The sequence below is a fragment of the Hetaerina americana genome, unplaced genomic scaffold (genome assembly GCF_022747635.1).
Source record: "Hetaerina americana unplaced genomic scaffold, ioHetAmer1.1.p SCAF_444, whole genome shotgun sequence".
NCBI classification, from domain to species: domain Eukaryota; kingdom Metazoa; phylum Arthropoda; class Insecta; order Odonata; family Calopterygidae; genus Hetaerina; species Hetaerina americana.
Window position 1 is genome coordinate 16,764 of NW_027287035.1, and position 19,575 is coordinate 36,338.

Sequence of the window (19,575 nt, forward strand, 5' to 3'; positions counted from 1 at the left end):
TTTATGCTCATTTCTTGTCTTTCAGGATTAATTCTGGGTTTTTTTTTTATTTGATGAAAATGAACAACAATACACACCATGGAAACATTTTTGTTTGATTTGTGTCGAGTGAGATTTTCACCTCGAACCCAAAGGGGGGGGTATTGGCACTTTTCATGGAAAAATGTGAAAAATTAAATTTTCTAAAAATGAAATAAATGCCTTCTATACACCTCAAACATTCACTCTAAAACTGAAAATTGTTGCTTTTCGCAATATTTTTAGACATTTGGGCTCTTTTAGTAAAATAACACTTGGGCTGAAGCATCTTTAATGCTCATTTCTTGTCTTTCAGGATTTATTCTGGGTTTAATTTTGTTTATTTGATGAAAATGAACAACAATACACACCATTGAAACATTTTGGTTTGATTTGTGTCGAGTGAGAATTTCACCTAGAACCCAAAGGGGGGGGTATTTGCACTTTTCATGGAAAAATGTGAAAAATTAAATTTTCTAAAAATGAAATAAATGCCTTCTATACACCTCAAACATTCACTTTAAAACAGAAGATTGTGGTTTTTCGCAAATTTTTTAGAAATTTGGGCTCTTATAGTAAGTATAACACTTGCGCTGAAGCATCTTTTATGCTCATTTCTTGTCTTTCAGGATTTATTCTGGGTTTAATTTTGTTTATTTGATGAAAATGAACAACAGTACACACCATGGAAACATTTTTGTTTGATTTGTGTGGAGTGAGATTTTCACCAAGAACCCAAAGGGGGGGTATTGGCACTTTTCATGGAAAAATGAGAAAAATTAAATTTTCTAAAAATGAAATAAATGCCTTCTATACACCTCAAACATTCACTCTAAAACAGAAGATTGTGGTTTTTCGCAATATTTTTAGAAATTTGGGCTCTTATAGTAGGAATAACACTTGCGCTGAAGCATCTTTTATGCTCATTTCTTGTCTTTCAGGATTTATTCTGGGTTTAATTTTGTTTATTTGATGAAAATGAACAACAATACACACCATGGAAACATTTTTGTTTGATTTGTGTCGACTGAGATTTTCACCTAGAACCCAAAGGGGGGGTATTGGCACTTTTCTTGGAAAAATGTGAAAAATTAAATTTTCTAAAAATGAAATAAATGCCTTCTATACACCTAAAACATTCACTCTAAAACTAAAAATTGTTGCTTCTAGCAATATTTTTAGAAATTTGGGCTCTTTTAGTAAGAATAGCACTTGCGCTGAAGCATCTTTTATGCTCATTTCTGGTCTTTCAGGATTTATTCTGGGTTTAATTTTGTTTATTTGATGAAAAGGAACAACAATACACACCATGGAAACATTTTTGTTTGATTTGTGTCGAGTTAGATTTTCACCTAGAACCCAAAGGGGGGGGGTATTGGCACTTTTAATGGAAAAATGTGAAAAATTAAGTTTTCTAAAAATGAAATAAATGCCTTCTATACATCTCAAACATTCACTCTAAAACAGAAGATTGTGGTTTTTCGCAATATTTTTAGAAATTTGGGCTCTTAAAGTAAGAATTACACTTGCGCTGAAGCATCTTTTATGCTCATTTCTTGTCTTTCAGGATTAATTCTGGGTTTTTTTTTATTTGATGAAAATGAACAACAATACACACCATGGAAACATTTTTGTTTGATTTGTGTCGAGTGAGATTTTCACCTCGAACCCAAAGGGGGGGGGTATTGGCACTTTTCATGGAAAAATGTGAAAAATGAAATTTTCTAAAAATGAAATAAATGCCTTCTATACACCTCAAACATTCACTCTAAACCTGAAAATTGTTGCTTTTCGCAATATTTTTAGACATTTGGGCTCTTTTAGTAAAATTAACACTTGGGCTGAAGCATCTTAAATGCTCATTTCTTGTTTTTCAGGATTTATTCTGGGTTTAATTTTGTTTATTTGATGAAAATGAAAAACAATACACACCATTGAAACATTTTTGTTTGATTTGTGTCGAGTGAGAATTTCACCTAGAACCCAAAGGGGGGGTATTGGCACTTTTCATGGAAAAATGTGAAAAATTAAATTTTCTAAAAATGAAATAAATGCCTTCTATACATCTCAAACATTCACTCTAAAACTGAAAATTGTTGTTTTTCGCTATATTTTTAGAAATTTGGGCTCTTTTAGTAATATTAACACTTGCGCTGAAGCATCTTTTATGTTCATTTCTTGTCTTTCAGGATTAATTCTGGGTTTTATTTTATTTATTTGATGAAAATGAACAACAATACACACCATGGAAACATTTTTGTTTGATTTGTGACGAGTGAGATTTTCACCTAGAACCGAAAGGGGGGGGTATTGGCACTTTTCATGAAAAAATGAGAAAAATTAATTTTCTAAAAATGAAATAAATGCCTTCTATACACCTCAAACATTCACTCTAAAACAGAAGATTACGGTTTTTTCGCAATATTTTTAGAAATTTGGGCTCTTTTAGTAACATTAACACTTGCGCTGAAGCATCGTTTATGCTCAATTCTTGTCCTTCAGGATTTATTCTGGGTTTTTTTTTGTTTATTTGATGAAAATGAACAAAAATACACACCATGGAAACATTTTTGTTTAATTTTTTTCGACTGAGATTTTCACCTAGAACCCAAAGGGTGGGGTATTGGCACTTTTCATGGAAAAATGTGAAAAATTAAATTTTCTAAAAATGAAATAAATGCCTTCTATACACCTCAAACATTCACTCTAAAACTGAAAATTGTTGCTTTTCGCAATATTTTTAAAAAATTTGGGCTCTTTTAGTAACATAAACACTTGCGCTGAAGCATCTTTTATGCTCATTTCTTGTCTTTCAGGATTAATTCTGGGTTTTTTTTTTATTTGATGAAAATGAACAACAATACACACCATGGAAACATTTTTGTTTGATTTTATTCGAGTGAGATTTTCACCTCGAACCCAAAGGGGGGGGTATTGGCACTTTTCATGGAAAAATGTGAAAAATTAAATTTTCTAAAAATGAAATAAATGCCTTCTATACACCTCAAACATTCACTCTAAAACTGAAAATTGTTGCTTTTCGCAATATTTTTAGACATTTGGGCTCTTTTAGTAAAATAACACTTGGGCTGAAGCATCTTTAATGCTCATTTCTTGTCTTTCAGGATTTATTCTGGGTTTAATTTTGTTTATTTGATGAAAATGAACAACAATACACACCATTGAAACATTTTTGTTTGATTTGTGTCGAGTGAGAATTTCACCTAGAACCCAAAGGGGGGGGTATTTGCACTTTTCATGGAAAAATGTGGAAATTAAATTTTCTAAAAATGAAATAAATGCCTTCTATACACCTCAAACATTCACTTTTAAAACAGAAGATTGTGGTTTTTCGCAAATTTTTTAGAAATTTGGGCTCTTATTGTAAGTATAACACTTGCGCTGAAGCATCTTTTATGCTCATTTCTTGTCTTTCAGGATTTATTCTGGGTTTAATTTTGTTTATTTGATGAAAAATGAACAACAGTACACACCATGGAAACATTTTTGTTTGATTTGTGTGGAGTGAGATTTTCACCAAGAACCCAAAGGGGGGGTATTGGCACTTTTCATGGAAAAATGAGAAAAATTAAATTTTCTAAAAATGAAATAAATGCCTTCTATACACCTCAAACATTCACTCTAAAACAGAAGATTGTGGTTTTTCGCAATATTTTTAGAAATTTGGGCTCTTATAGTAAGAATAACACTTGCGCTGAAGCATCTTTTATGCTCATTTCTTGTCTTTCAGGATTTATTCTGGGTTTAATTTTGTTTATTTGATGAAAATGAACAACAATACACACCATGGAAACATTTTTGTTTGATTTGTGTCGACTGAGATTTTCACCTAGAACCCAAAGGGGGGGTATTGGCACTTTTCTTGGAAAAATGTGAAAAATTAAATTTTCTAAAAATGAAATAAATGCCTTCTATACACCTAAAACATTCACTCTAAAACTAAAAATTGTTGCTTCTAGCAATATTTTTAGAAATTTGGGCTCTTTTAGTAAGAATAGCACTTGCGCTGAAGCATCTTTTATGCTCATTTCTGGTCTTTCAGGATTTATTCTGGGTTTAATTTTGTTTATTTGATGAAAAGGAACAACAATACACACCATGGAAACATTTTTGTTTGATTTGTGTCGAGTTAGATTTTCACCTAGAACCCAAAGGGGGGGGGTATTGGCACTTTTCATGGAAAAATGTGAAAAATTAAGTTTTCTAAAAATGAAATAAATGCCTTCTATACATCTCAAACATTCACTCTAAAACAGAAGATTGTGGTTTTTCGCAATATTTTTAGAAATTTGGGCTCTTAAAGTAAGAATTACACTTGCGCTGAAGCATCTTTTATGCTCATTTCTTGTCTTTCAGGATTAATTCTGGGTTTTTTTTTATTTGATGAAAATGAACAACAATACACACCATGGAAACATTTTTGTTTGATTTGTGTCGAGTGAGATTTTCACCTCGAACCCAAAGGGGGGGGTATTGGCACTTTTCATGGAAAAATGTGAAAAATGAAATTTTCTAAAAATGAAATAAATGCCTTCTATACACCTCAAACATTCACTCTAAACCTGAAAATTGTTGCTTTTCGCAATATTTTTAGACATTTGGGCTCTTAAAGTAAGAATTACACTTGCGCTGAAGCATCTTTTATGCTCATTTCTTGTCTTTCAGGATTAATTCTGGGTTTTTTTTTATTTGATGAAAATGAACAACAATACACACCATTGAAACATTTTTGTTTGATTTGTGTCGAGTGAGAATTTCACCTAGAACCCAAAGGGGGGGTATTGGCACTTTTCATGGAAAAATGTGAAAAATTAAATTTTCTAAAAATGAAATAAATGCCTTCTATACATCTCAAACATTCACTCTAAAACTGAAAATTGTTGTTTTTCGCTATATTTTTAGAAATTTGGGCTCTTTTAGTAATATTAACACTTGCGCTGAAGCATCTTTTATGTTCATTTCTTGTCTTTCAGGATTAATTCTGGGTTTTATTTTATTTATTTGATGAAAATGAACAACAATACACACCATGGAAACATTTTTGTTTGATTTGTGACGAGTGAGATTTTCACCTAGAACCGAAAGGGGGGGGTATTGGCACTTTTCATGAAAAAATGAGAAAAATTAATTTTCTAAAAATGAAATAAATGCCTTCTATACACCTCAAACATTCACTCTAAAACAGAAGATTACGGTTTTTCGCAATATTTTTAGAAATTTGGGCTCTTTTAGTAACATTAACACTTGCGCTGAAGCATCGTTTATGCTCAATTCTTGTCCTTCAGGATATTATTCTGGGTTTTTTTTTGTTTATTTGATGAAAATGAACAAAAATACACACCATGGAAACATTTTTGTTTGATTTTTTTCGACTGAGATTTTCACCTAGAACCCAAAGGGTGGGGTATTGGCACTTTTCATGGAAAAATGTGAAAAATTAAATTTTCTAAAAATGAAAAAAATGCCTTCTATACACCTCAAACATTCACTCTAAAACTGAAAATTGTTGCTTTTCGCAATATTTTTAAAAAATTTGGGCTCTTTTAGTAACATTAACACTTGCGCTGAAGCATCTTTTATGCTCATTTCTTGTCTTTCAGGATTAATTCTGGGTTTTTTTTTATTTGATGAAAATGAACAACAATACACACCATGGAAACATTTTTGTTTGATTTGTGTCGAGTGAGATTTTCACCTCGAACCCAAAGGGGGGGGTATTGGCACTTTTCATGGAAAAATGTGAAAAATTAAATTTTCTAAAAATGAAATAAATGCCTTCTATACACCTCAAACATTCACTCTAAAACTGAAAATTGTTGCTTTTCGCCATATTTTTAGAAATTTGGGCTCTTTTAGTAAAATAACACTTGGGCTGAAGCATCTTTAATGCTCATTTCTTGTCTTTCAGGATTTATTCTGGGTTTAATTTTGTTTATTTGATGAAAGTGAACAACAATACACACCATTGAAACATTTTTGTTTGATTTGTGTCGAGTGAGAATTTCACCTAGAACCCAAAGGGGGGGGTATTGGCACTTTTCATGGAAAAATGTGAAAAATTAAATTTTCTAAAAATGAAATAAATGCCTTCTATACACCTCAAACATTCACTTTAAAACAGAAGATTGTGGTTTTTCGCAATATTTTTAGAAATTTGGGCTCTTATAGTAAGAATAACACTTGCGCTGAAGCATCTTTTATGCTCATTTCTTGTCTTTCAGGATTTATTCTGGGTTTAATTTTGTTTATTTGATGAAAATGAACAACAATACACACCATGGAAACATTTTTGTTTGATTTGTGTGGAGTGAGATTTTCACCAAGAACCCAAAGGGGGGGGTATTGGCACTTTTCATGGAAAAATGAGAAAAATTAAATTTTCTAAAAATGAAATAAATGCCTTCTATACACCTCAAACATTCACTCTAAAACAGAAGATTGTGGTTTTTCGCAATATTTTTAGAAATTTGGGCTCTTATAGTAAGAATAACACTTGCGCTGAAGCATCTTTTATGCTCATTTCTTGTCTTTCAGGATTTATTCTGGGTTTAATTTTGTTTATTTGATGAAAATGAACAACAATACACACCATGGAAACATTTTTGTTTGATTTGTGTGGAGTGAGATTTTCACCTAGAACCCAAAGGGGGGGGTATTGGCACTTTTCATGGAAAAATGTGAAAAATTAAATTTTCTAAAAATGAAATAAATGCCTTCTATACACCTCAAACATTCACTCTAAAACTGAAAATTGTTGCTTTTCGCAATATTTTTAAAAAATTTGGGCTCTTTTAGTAACATTAACACTTGCGCTGAAGCATCTTTAATGCTCATTTCTTGTCTTACAGGATTTATTCTGGGTTTTATTTTGTTTATTTGATGAAAATGAACAACAATACACACCATGGAAACATTTTTGTTTGATTTGTGTCGACTGAGATTTTCACCTAGAACCCAAAGGGGTATTGGCACTTTTCTTGGAAAAATGTGAAAAATTAAATTTTCTAAAAATGAAATAAATGCCTTCTATACACCTAAAACATTCACTCTAAAACTAAAAATTGTTGCTTCTAGCAATATTTTTAGAAATTTGGGCTCTTTTAGTAAGAATAGCACTTGCGCTGAAGCATCTTTTATGCTCATTTCTGGTCTTTCAGGATTTATTCTGGGTTTAATTTTGTTTATTTGATGAAAAGGAACAACAATACACACCATGGAAACATTTTTGTTTGATTTGTGTCGAGTTAGATTTTCACCTAGAACCCAAAGGGGGGGGGTATTGGCACTTTTCATGGAAAAATGTGAAAAATTAAGTTTTCTAAAAATGAAATAAATGCCTTCTATACATCTCAAACATTCACTCTAAAACAGAAGATTGTGGTTTTTCGCAATATTTTTAGAAATTTGGGCTCTTAAAGTAAGAATTACACTTGCGCTGAAGCATCTTTTATGCTCATTTCTTGTCTTTCAGGATTAATTCTGGGTTTTTTTTTATTTGATGAAAATGAACAACAATACACACCATGGAAACATTTTTGTTTGATTTGTGTCGAGTGAGATTTTCACCTCGAACCCAAAGGGGGGGGTATTGGCACTTTTCATGGAAAAATGTGAAAAATGAAATTTTCTAAAAATGAAATAAATGCCTTCTATACACCTCAAACATTCACTCTAAACCTGAAAATTGTTGCTTTTCGCAATATTTTTAGACATTTGGGCTCTTTTAGTAAAATTAACACTTGGGCTGAAGCATCTTTAATGCTCATTTCTTGTTTTTCAGGATTTATTCTGGGTTTAATTTTGTTTATTTGATGAAAATGAAAAACAATACACACCATTGAAACATTTTTGTTTATTTGTGTCGAGTGAGAATTTCACCTAGAACCCAAAGGGGGGGTATTGGCACTTTTCATGGAAAAATGTGAAAAATTAAATTTTCTAAAAATGAAATAAATGCCTTCTATACATCTCAAACATTCACTCTAAAACTGAAAATTGTTGTTTTTCGCTATATTTTTAGAAATTTGGGCTCTTTTAGTAATATTAACACTTGCGCTGAAGCATCTTTTATGTTCATTTCTTGTCTTTCAGGATTAATTCTGGGTTTTATTTTATTTATTTGATGAAAATGAACAACAATACACACCATGGAAACATTTTTGTTTGATTTGTGACGAGTGAGATTTTCACCTAGAACCGAAAGGGGGGGGGGTATTGGCACTTTTCATGAAAAAATGAGAAAAATTAATTTTCTAAAAATGAAATAAATGCCTTCTATACACCTCAAACATTGACTCTAAAACAGAAGATTACGGTTTTTCGCAATATTTTTAGAAATTTGGGCTCTTTTAGTAACATTAACACTTGCGCTGAAGCATCGTTTATGCTCAATTCTTGTCCTTCAGGATTTATTCTGGGTTTTATTTTTGTTTATTTGATGAAAATGAACAAAAATACACACCATGGAAACATTTTTGTTTGATTTTTTTCGACTGAGATTTTCACCTAGAACCCAAAGGGTGGGGTATTGGCACTTTTCATGGAAAAATGTGAAAAATTAAATTTTCTAAAAATGAAATAAATGCCTTCTATACACCTCAAACATTCACTCTAAAACTGAAAATTGTTGCTTTTCGCAATATTTTTAAAAAATTTGGGCTCTTTTAGTAACATTAACACTTGCGCTGAAGCATCTTTTATGCTCATTTCTTGTCTTTCAGGATTAAATCTGGGTTTTTTTTTATTTGATGAAAATGAACAACAATACACACCATGGAAACATTTTTGTTTGATTTGTGTCGAGTGAGATTTTCACCTCGAACCCAAAGGGGGGGGTATTGGCACTTTTCATGGAAAAATGTGAAAAATTAAATTTTCTAAAAATGAAATAAATGCCTTCTATACACCTCAAACATTCACTCTAAAACTGAAAATTGTTGCTTTTCGCCATATTTTTAGAAATTTGGGCTCTTTTAGTAAAATAACACTTGGGCTGAAGCATCTTTAATGCTCATTTCTTGTCTTTCAGGATTTATTCTGGGTTTAATTTTGTTTATTTGATGAAAGTGAACAACAATACACACCATTGAAACATTTTTGTTTGATTTGTGTCGAGTGAGAATTTCACCTAGAACCCAAAGGGGGGGGTATTGGCACTTTTCATGGAAAAATGTGAAAAATTAAATTTTCTAAAAATGAAATAAATGCCTTCTATACACCTCAAACATTCACTTTAAAACAGAAGATTGTGGTTTTTCGCAATATTTTTAGAAATTTGGGCTCTTATAGTAAGAATAACACTTGCGCTGAAGCATCTTTTATGCTCATTTCTTGTCTTTCAGGATTTATTCTGGGTTTAATTTTGTTTATTTGATGAAAATGAACAACAATACACACCATGGAAACATTTTTGTTTGATTTGTGTGGAGTGAGATTTTCACCAAGAACCCAAAGAGGGGGGTATTGGCACTTTTCATGGAAAAATGAGAAAAATTAAATTTTCTAAAAATGAAATAAATGCCTTCTATACACCTCAAACATTCACTCTAAAACAGAAGATTGTGGTTTTTCGCAATATTTTTAGAAATTTGGGCTCTTATAGTAAGAATAACACTTGCGCTGAAGCATCTTTTATGCTCATTTCTTGTCTTTCAGGATTTATTCTGAGTTTTATTTTATTTATTTGATGAAAATGAACAACAATACACACCATGGAAACATTTTTGTTTGATTTGTGCCGAGTGAGATTTTCACCTAGAACCCAAAGGGGTATTGGAACTTTTCATGGAAAAATGAGAAAAATTAAATTTCCTAAAAATGAAATAAATGCCTTCTATACACCTCAAACATTCACTCTAAAATAGAAGATTGTTGTTTTTCGCAAAATTTTTAGAAATTTGGGCTCTTATAATAAGAATAACACTTGCGCTGAAGCATCTTTTATGCTCATTTCTTGTCTCTCAGGATTTATTCTGGGTTTAATTTTGTTTATTTGATGAAAATGAACAAGAATACACACCATGGAAACATTTTTGTTTGATTTGTGTCGAGTGAGATTTTCACCTCGAACCCAAAGGGGGGGGTATTGGCACTTATCATGGAAAAATGTGAAAAATTAAATTTTCTAAAAATGAAATAAATGCCTTCTATACACCTCAAACATTCACTCTAAAACTGAAAATTGTTGCTTTTCGCCATATTTTAGAAATTTGGGCTCTTTTAGTAAAATAACACTTGGGCTGAAGCATCTTTAATGCTCATTTCTTGTCTTTCAGGATTTATTCTGGGTTTAATTTTGTTTATTTGATGAAAGTGAACAACAATACACACCATTGAAACATTTTTGTTTGATTTGGGTCGAGTGAGAATTTCACCTAGAACCCAAAGGGGGGGGTATTGGCACTTTTCATGGAAAAATGTGAAAAATTAAATTTTTCTAAAAATGAAATAAATGCCATCTATACACCTCAAACATTCACTTTAAAACAGATGATTGTGGTTTTTCGCAATATTTTTAGAAATTTGGGCTCTTATAGTAAGAATAACACTTGCGCTGAAGCATCTTTTATGCTCATTTCTTGTTTCAGGATTTATTCTTGGTTTAATTTATTTTATTTGATGAAAATGAACAACAATACACAGCATGGAAACATTTTTGTTTGATTTGTGTGGAGTGAGATTTTCACCAAGAACCCAAAGGGGGGGGTATTGGCACTTTTCATGGAAAAATGAGAAAAATTAAATTTTCTAAAAATGAAATAAATGCCTTCTATACACCTCAAACATTCACTCTAAAACTGAGAATTGTTGCTTTTCGCAATATTTTTAAAAAGTTTGGGCTCTTTTAGTAACATTAACACTTGCGCTGAAGCATCTTTTATGCTCATTTCTTGTCTTACAGGATTTATTCTGGGTTTAATTTTGTTTATTTGATGAAAATGAACAACAATACACACCATGGAAACATTTTTGTTTGATTTTTTTCGACTGAGATTTTCACCTAGAACCCAAAGGGGGGGGTATTGGCACTTTTCATGGAAAAATGTGAAAAATTAAATTTTCTAAAAATGAAATAAATGCCTTCTATACACCTCAAACATTCACTCTAAAACTGAGAATTGTTGCTTTTCGCAATATTTTTAAAAAATTTGGGCTCTTTTAGTAACATTAACACTTGCGCTGAAGCATCTTTTATGCTCATTTCTTGTCTTACAGGATTTATTCTGGGTTTTATTTTGTTTATTTGATGAAAATGAACAACAATACACACCATGGAAACATTTTTGTTTGATTTGTATCGAGTGAGATTTTCACCTAAAACCCAAAGGGGGGGGTATTGGCACGCATGGAAAAATGAGAAAAATTAAATTTTCTAAAAATGAAATAAATGCCCATTATACACCTCAAACATTCACTCTAAAACAGAAGATTGTGGTTTTTCGCAATATTTTTAGAAATTTGGGCTCTTATAGTAAGAATAACACTTGCGCTGAAGCATCTTTTATGCTCATTTCTTGTCTTTCAGGATTTATTCTGGGTTTAATTTTATTTATTTGATGAAAATGAACAACAACACACACCATGGAAACATTTTTGTTTGATTTGTGTCGACTGAGATTTTCACCTAGAACCCAAAGGGGGGGGTATTGGCACTTTTCATGGAAAAATGTGAAAAATTAAATTTTCTAAAAATGAAATAAATGCCTTCTATACACCTCAAACATTCACTCTAAAACTAAAAATTGTTGCTTTTCGCAATATTTTTAGAAATTTGGGCTCTTTTAGTTAGAATAGCACTTGCGCTGAAGCATCTTTTATGCTCATTTCTTGTCTTTCAGGATTTATTCTGAGGTTTATTTTGTTTATTTGATGAAAATGTACAACAATACACACCATGGGAACATTTTTGTTTGATTTTTTTCGACTGAGATTTTCACCTAGAACCCAAAGGGGGGGGTATTGGCACTTTTCATGGAAAAATGTGAAAAATTAAATTTTCTAAAAATGAAATAAATGCCTTCTATACACCTCAAACATTCACTCTAAAACTGGAAATTGTTTCTTTTCGCAATATTTTTAAAAAATTTGGGCTCTTTTAGTAACATTAACACTTGCGCTGAAGCATCTTTTATGCTCATTTCTTGTCTTACAGGATTTATTCTGGGTTTTATTTTGTTTATTTGATGAAAATGAACAACAATACACACCATGGAAACATTTTTAGTTGATTTGTGTCGAGTGAGATTTTCACCCAGAACCCAGGGGGGGCACTATTCATGGAAAAATGAGAAAAATTAATTTTCTAAAAATGAAATAAATGCCTTCTATACACCTCAAACATTCACTCTAAAACTGAAAATTGTGGTTTTTTCGCAATATTTTTAGAAATTTGGGCTCTTTTAGGAAGAATAACACTTGCGCTGATGCATCTTTTATGTTCATTTCTTGTCTTTCAGGATTAATTCTGGGTTTTCTTTTATTTATTTGATGAAAATGAACAAAAATACTCACCATGGAAACATTTTTGTTTGATTTGTGTCGAGTGAGATTTTCACCTAGAACCCAAAGGGGGGGTTATTGGCAATTTTCATGGAAAAATGTGAAAAATTAAATTTTCTAAAAATGAAATAAATGCTTTTTAAACACCTCAAACATTCACTCTAAAACTGATAATTGTTGCTTTTCGCAATATTTTTAGAAATTTGAGCTCCTAGAGTAAGAATAACACCTGCGCTGAAGCATCTTTTATGCTCATTTCTTGTCTTTCAGGATTAATTCTGGGTTTTTTTTTATTTGATGAAAATGAACAACAATACACACCATGGAAACATTTTTGTTTGATTTGTGTCGAGTGAGATTTTCACCTCGAACCCAAAGGGGGGGGTATTGGCACTTTTCATGGAAAAATGTGAAAAATTAAATTTTCTAAAAATGAAATAAATGCCTTCTATACACCTCAAACATTCACTCTAAAACTGAAAATTGTTGCTTTTCGCAATATTTTTAGACATTTGGCTCTTTTAGTAAAATTAACACTTGGGCTGCAGGATCTTTAATGCTCATTTCTTGTCTTTCAGGATTTATTCTGGGTTTAATTTTGTTTATTTGATGAAAATGAACAACAATACACACCATTGAAACATTTTTGTTTGATTTGTGTTGAGTGAGAATTTCACCTAGAACCCAAAGGGGGGGGTATTGGCACTTTTCATGGAAAAATGTGAAAAATTAAATTTTCTAAAAATGAAATAAATGCCTTCTATACATCTCAAACATTCACTCTAAAACTGAAAATTGTTGTTTTTCGCTATATTTTTAGAAATTTGGGCTCTTTTAGTAATATTAACACATGCGCTGAAGCATCTTTTATGTTCATTTCTTGTCTTTCAGGATTAATTCTGGGTTTTATTTTATTTATTTGATGAAAATGAACAACAATACACACCATGGAAATATTTTTGTTTGATTTGTGTCGAGTGAGATTTTCACCTAGAACCCAAAGGGGGGGGTATTGGCACTTTTCATGGAAAAAAGTGAAAAATTAAATTTTCTAAAAATTAAATAAATGCCTTCTATACACCTCAAACATTTACTCTAAAACGGAAAATTGCTGCTTTTCGCAATATTTTTAGAAATTTGGCTCTTTTAGTAACATTAACACTTGCGCTGAAGCATCTTTTATGCTCATTTCTTGTCTTTCAGGATTAATTCTGGGTTTTTTTTTTATTTGATGAAAATGAACAACAAAACACACCATGGAAACATTTTTGTTTGATTTGTGTCGAGTGAGATTTTCACCTCGAACCCAAAGGGGGGGTATTGGCACTTTTCATGGAAAAATGTGAAAAATTAAATTTTCTAAAAATGAAATAAATGCCTTCTATACACCTCAAACATTCACTCTAAAACAGAAGATTGTGGTTTTTCGCAATATTTTTCGAAATTTGGGCTCTTATAGTAAGAAAAACACTTGTGCTGAAGCATCTTTTATGCTCATTTCTTGTCTTTCAGGATTTATTCTGGGTTTATTTTGTTTATTTGATGAAAATGAACAACAATACACACCATGGAAACATTTTGGTTTGATTTGTGTCGACTGAGATTTTCACCTAGAACCCAAAGGGGGGGGTATTGGCACTTTTCATGGAAAAATGTGAAAAATTAAATTTTCTAAAAATGAAATAAATGCCTCCTATACACCTCAAACATTCACTCTAAAACTAAAAATTGTTGCTTTTCGCAATATTTTTAGAAATTTGGGCTCTTTAGTAAGAATAGCACTTGCGCTGAAGCATCTTTTATGCTCATTTCTTGTCTTTCAGGATTTATTCTGAGGTTTATTTTGTTTATTTGATGAAAATGAACAACAATACACACCATGGGAACATTTTTGTTTTTTTAATTTTTTTCGACTGAGATTTTCACCTAGAACCCAAAGGGGGGGTATTGGCACTTTTCATGGAAAAATGTGAAAAATTAAGTTTTCTAAAAATGAAATAAATGCCTTCTATACACCTCAAACATTCACTCTAAAACTGAAAATTGTTGCTTTTCGCAGTATTTTTAAAAAATTTGGGCTCTTTTAGTAACATTAAAACTTGCGCTGAAGCATCTTTTATGCTCATTTCTTGTCTTACAGGATTTATTCTGGGTTTTATTTTGTTTATTTGATGAAAATGAACAACAATACACACCAAGGAAACATTTTTGTTTGATTTGTGTCGAGTGAGATTTTCACCTAAAACCCAAAGGGGGGGTATTGGCACTCATTGAAAAATGTGAAAAATTAAATTTCCTGAAAATGAAATAAATGCCTTCTATACACCTCAAACATTCACATAAAAACTGAAAATTGTTGCTTTTCGCAATATTTTTAGAAATTTGGGCTCTTTTAGGAAGAATAACACTTGCGCTGAAGCATCTTTTATGCTCATTTCTTGTCTTTCAGGATTTATTCTGGGTTTAATTTTGTTTATTTGATGAAAATGAACAATAATACACACCATGAAAACATTTTTGTTTGATTTGTGTCGAGTTAGATTTTCACCTAGAACCCAAAGGGGGGGGTATTGGCACTTTTCATGGAAAAATGTGAAAAATTAAGTTTTCTAAAAATGAAATAAATGCCTTCTATACACCTCAAACATTCACTCTAAAACAGAAGATTGTGGTTTTTCGCAATATTTTTAGAAATTTGGGCTCTTATAGTAAGAATAACACTTGCGCTGAAGCATCTTTTATGTTCATTTCTTGTCTTTCAGGATTAATTCTGGGTTTTCTTTTATTTATTTGATGAAAATGAACAACAATACTCACCATGGAAACATTTTTGTTTGATTTGTGTCGAGTGAGATTTTCACCTAGAACCCAAAGGGGGGGTATTGGTACTTTTCATGGAAAAATGTGAAAAATTAAATTTTCTAAAAATGAAATAAATGCCTTCTATACACCTAAAACATTCACTCTAAAATTGAAAATTCTCTCTTTTCGCAATATTTTTAGAAATTTGGGCTCTTATAGTAAGAATAACACTTGCGCTGAAGCATCTTTTATGCTCATTTCTTGTCTTTCAGGATTTATTCTGGGTTTTATTTTGTTTATTTGATGAAAATGAACAACAATACACACCATGGAAACATTTTTGTTTGATTTGTGTGGAGTGAGATTTTCACCAAGAACCCAAAGGGGGGGGTATTGGCACTTTTCATGGAAAAATGAGAAAAATTAAATTTTCTAAAAATGAAATAAATGCCTTCTATACACCTCAAACATTCACTCTAAAACAGAAGATTGTGGTTTTTCGCAATATTTTTAGAAATTTGGGCTCTTATAGTAAGAATAACACTTGCGCTGAAGCATCTTTTATGCTCATTTCTTGTCTTTCAGGATTTATTCTGGGTTTAATTTTGTTTATTTGATGAAAATGAACAACAATACACACCATGGAAACATTTTTGTTTGATTTGTGTCGACTGAGATTTTCACCTAGAACCTAAAGGGGGGGTATTGGCACTTTTCATGGAAAAATGTGAAAAATTAAATTTTCTAAAAATGAAATAAATGCCTTCTATACACCTCAAACATTCACTCTTAAACTGAAAATTGTTGCTTTTCGAAATATTTTTAGAAATTTGGGCTCTTTTAGTAACATTAACACTTGCGCTGAAGAATCTTTTATGCTCATTTCTTGTTTTACAGGATTTATTCTGGGTTTTATTTTGTTTATTTGATGAAAATGAACAAAAATACACATCATGGAAACATTTTTGTTTGATTTGTGTCGAGTTACAATTTCACCTAGAACCCAAAGGGGAGGTCTTGGCACTTTTCATTAAGAAATTTGAACAATAACAATTTCTAAAAATGAAATAAATGCCTTCTATACACCTCAAACATTCACTCTAAAACTGAAGATTGTGGTTTTTCGCAATATTTTTAGAAATTTGGGCTCTTATAGTAAGAATAACACTTGTGCTGAAGCATCTTTTATGCTCATTTCTTGTCTTTCAGGATTTATTCTGGGTTTAATTTTGTTTATTTGATGAAAATGAACAACAATACACACCATGGAAACATTTTGGTTTGATTTGTGTCGACTGAGATTTTCACCTAGAACCCAAAGGGGGGGGTATTGGCACTTTTCATGGAAAAATGTGAAAAATTAAGTTTTCTAAAAATGAAATAAATGCCTTCTATACACCTCAAACATTCACTCTAAAACTGAAAATTGTTGCTTTTCGCAGTATTTTTAAAAAATTTGGGCTCTTTTAGTAACATTAAAACTTGCGCTGAAGCATCTTTTATGCTCATTTCTTGTCTTACAGGATTTATTCTGGGTTTTATTTTGTTTATTTGATGAAAATGAACAACAATACACACCATGGAAACATTTTTGTTTGATTTGTGTCGAGTGAGATTTTCACCTAAAACCCAAAGGGGGGGTATTGGCACTCATGGAAAAATGTGAAAAATTAAATTTCCTGAAAATGAAATAAATGCCTTCTATACACCTCAAACATTCACTTAAAAACTGAAAATTGTTGCTTTTCGCAATATTTTTAGAAATTTGGGCTCTTTTAGGAAGAATAACACTTGCGCTGAAGCATCTTTTATGCTCATTTCTTGTCTTTCAGGATTTATTCTGGGTTTAATTTTGTTTATTTGATGAAAATGAACAACAATACACACCATGAAAACATTTTTGTTTGATTTGTGTCGAGTTAGATTTTCACCTAGAACCCAAAGGGGGGGGTATTGGCACTTTTCATGGAAAAATGTGAAAAATTAAGTTTTCTAAAAATGAAATAAATGCCTTCTATACACATAAAACATTCACTCTAAAACTGAAAATTCTCTCTTTTCGCAATATTTTTAGAAATTTGGGCTCTTTTAGTAAGAATAACACTTGCGCTGAAGCATCTTTTATGCTCATTTCTTGTCTTTCAGGATTTATTCTGGGTTTTATTTTGTTTATTTGATGAAAATGAACAACAATACACACCATGGAAACATTTTTGTTTGATTTGTGTGGAGTGAGATTTTCACCAAGAACCCAAAGGGGGGGGTATTGGCACTTTTCATGGAAAAATGAGAAAAATTAAATTTTCTAAAAATGAAATAAATGCCTTCTATACACCTCAAACATTCACTCTAAAACAGAAGATTGTGGTTTTTCGCAATATTTTTAGAAATTTGGGCTCTTATAGTAAGAATAACACTTGCGCTGAAGCATCTTTTATGCTCATTTCTTGTCTTTCAGGATTTATTCTGGGTTTAATTTTGTTTATTTGATGAAAATGAACAACAATACACACCATGGAAACATTTTTGTTTGATTTTTGTCGACTGAGATTTTCCCCTAGAACCTAAAGGGGGGGTATTGGCACTTTTCATGGAAAAATGTGAAAAATTAAATTTTCTAAAAATGAAATAAATGCCTTCTATACACCTCAAACATTCACTCAAAAACTGAAAATTCTTTCTTTTCGCAATATTTTTAGAAATTTGGGCTCTTATAGTAAGAATAACACTTGCGCTGAAGTATCTTTTATGCTCATTTCTTGTCTTTCAGGATTTTTTCTGAGGTTTATTTTGTTTATTTGATGAACATGAACAACAATACACACCATGGGAACATTTTTGTTTGATTTTTTTCGACTGAGATTTTCACCTAGAACCCAAAGGGGGGGTATTGGCACTTTTCATGGAAAAATGTGAAAAATTAAATTTTCTAAAAATGAAATAAATGCCTTCTATACACCTCAAACATTCACTCTAAAACTGAAAATTGTTGCTTTTCGAAATATTTTTAGAAATTTGGGCTCTTTTAGTAACATTAACACTTGCGCTGAAGAATCTTTTATGCTCATTTCTTGTTTTACAGGATTTATTCTGGGTTTTATTTTGTTTATTTGATGAAAATGAACAAAAATACACATCATGGAAACATTTTTGTTTGATTTGTGTCGAGTTAGAATTTCACCTAGAACCCAAAGGGGAGGTCTTGGCACTTTTCATTAAGAAATTTGAACAATAACAATTTCTAAAAATGAAATAAATGCCTTCTATACACCTCAAACATTCACTCTAAAACTGAAGATTGTTTTTTTTCGCAATATTTTTAGAAATTTGGGCTCTTTTAGTAACATTAACACTTGGGCTGAAGCATCTTTTAAGCTCATTTCTTGTCTTTCAGGATTTATTCTTGGTTTTATTTTGTTTATTTCATGAAAATGAACAATACACTCCATGGAAACATTTTTGTTTGATTTTTGTCGAGTGAGATTTTCACCAAGAACCCAAAGGGGGGGGTATTGGCACTTTTCATGGAAAAATGTGAAAAATTAAATTTTCTAAAAATGAAATAAATAGCTTCTATACACCACAAACATTCACTCTAAAACAGAAAATTGTTGTTTGTCGCAATATTTTGAGAAATTTTGGCTCCTTTAGTAACATTAACATTTGCGCTGAAGCACCTTTTATGCTCATTTCTTGTCTTTCAGGATTTTTTCTTGGTTTTATTTTATTTATTTGATGAAAATGAACAACAATAAACACCATGGAAACATTTTTGTTTGATTTGTGTCGAGTGTGATTTTCACCTAGAACCCAAAGGGGGGGGGTAATGGCACTTTTTATGGAAAAAAGTGAAAAATTAAATTTTCTAAAAATGAAATAAATGGCTTCTATACACCTCAAACATTCACTTTAAAACTGAAAATTGTTGTTTTTCGCAATATTTTTAGAAATTTGGGCTCTTTTAGTAACATTAACACTTGCGCTGAAGCATCTTTCATGCTCATTTCTTGTCTTTCAGGATTTTTCTGGGTTTTATTTTGTTTATTTGATGAAAATGAACAACAATACACACCATGGAAACATTTTTGTTTAATTTGTGTTGAGTGAGATTTTCACCTAGAACCCAAAGGGGGGCTATTGGCATGGTGTGTATTGGCACTTTTCATGGAAAAATGTGAAAAATTAAATTTTCTAAAAATGAAATAAATGGCTTCTTTACACCTCAAACATTCACTC